Below are 1,701 nucleotides of genomic sequence, written 5' to 3' on the forward strand. Positions count from 1 at the left end.
CGTGTAAACGTTTGGAAACAGCTGCTTCAGTAACTCCTAGCTCGTTTCCAAGTTCTTGTAACGTTCGAGCTGAGTTTTCATGCAATAATGCTAGCAATTCATCGTCTTCGAATTTTTTCGACTGTCCTGAGCGTGGTTTGTCATTGACATCAAAATCATTACTTTTGAATCGTCTATACCATTCTTTACATGTTGTATGCAATGGAGCTCGATCACCATAAGCTTCTTCAAGTAATCGATGAACTTCTGCTACACTTTTTTTCAAATCAAAATAGTGCAAAAGTACATGTCGAAAAAACACTTTATCGCGTTCCATTTTTCACAATGCAAAAAAAATTGGTGTTGTCGCAAATAATTGTGTATGCTGACTGAATGTTATCGAAAAATGTCGACATTATTCAAAAAGTACCTGATTCGTTAGTAGTGACTACTAGAACTGTTTACAGTGCCATCTAACATTTGCGGGCGGAAACTAAGTTAAGGTCCTAATATATTGCATTCATTCATAATAGGTAAAATTCTTTCAGAAATGTTCCGGATGTACGGGAACGTAAAACGTTTTTCAGTGACTGCCGAGTGTCTCTCAGTGTTAAGATGTTTCGTTCTATGAAACAAGCATTTCAGTCTCGTATGGATGTTGGAAAAAATAAAGGCTAGTGGATAACCATTTTGTAATAGGGTGTCAATTGCTAAAATAAAATTTTTTTGGTGGAAAATGGGATCTGAAAGGAATACAATCTTGTCTACAATTCCATAAATAACACCTTTTTGTGAGATACAGGATGTTGTGATTTAAAATTCAGATATCTGCCTGAGAATGTCGATTTTTTTTATAAGTCAAATATGATTTTATTGTTGAAGCGAATAGCTGAAACATGTAAAAAATTTAATTTATTGTTCTCACTGATCTCAATCGTGAATTTTAATCTTTCGTGTAAGGAATTGAAGACTTGTAGGATGGAATCCATTGAGTTAAAGGGTGTTGCTAAAAAAATGTCAACGTATCAAAAATAAAAGGGTAAGCGTACAGGTAACCGCTCTAATGCCTTTCTCTCTAAGTACCTCATAATCATGTCAGCCACCGTGGGTGACAGTGGGCATCCCATAGGTGTGCCAAAAATTTGTCTGTAAAAAACTTTGTTAAAAGAAAAAACTGTGGAATTTAAAACCAATTGGATAGCCTTTAGAAACTCGTCTTGTGGGATGGTGGTGTTGATACTCATCATCTCCCAGTTGTCCGAAATGCATTTAACAGCCAGGTCAGTGGGCACATTTGTGAAGAGTGACACCACACCCAATGAGGCAAAGTTTTCATTTGGATCCAAACAGATTCCTTTCAGTTTATTAACTAATTGAAAACTGCTGGTGACGTGACTGTCCGGCTCCGGGATGCTGTTTTTTATGGTCAGATGTAAAAACCGAGCTAAATTATATAACGGCCTCTCCCGTCGGAGAAGGAAAGTGCTCACGATCCTTCTTCGCCATTTTGTGCTTGTCTCTCATCTGACTAACGTTTCGCTTGACATCTCGGTTTTTTATACATTGACTCAAGGTACTGTATTTTCTCAGTGTTATTCAGATTATAATTTTTGTTAATTACATGATCATAATGAATTCTCTGTTGTTCTGGACAAATGTAATATGTTTTTCCTCCGATACGATCCGTTAAATTGTCACCTGAGGATGGGATCACTTGACACT

This window comes from Wasmannia auropunctata, unplaced genomic scaffold (assembly GCF_000956235.1).
Source record: "Wasmannia auropunctata unplaced genomic scaffold, wasmannia.A_1.0 LD336076.1, whole genome shotgun sequence".
NCBI classification, from domain to species: domain Eukaryota; kingdom Metazoa; phylum Arthropoda; class Insecta; order Hymenoptera; family Formicidae; genus Wasmannia; species Wasmannia auropunctata.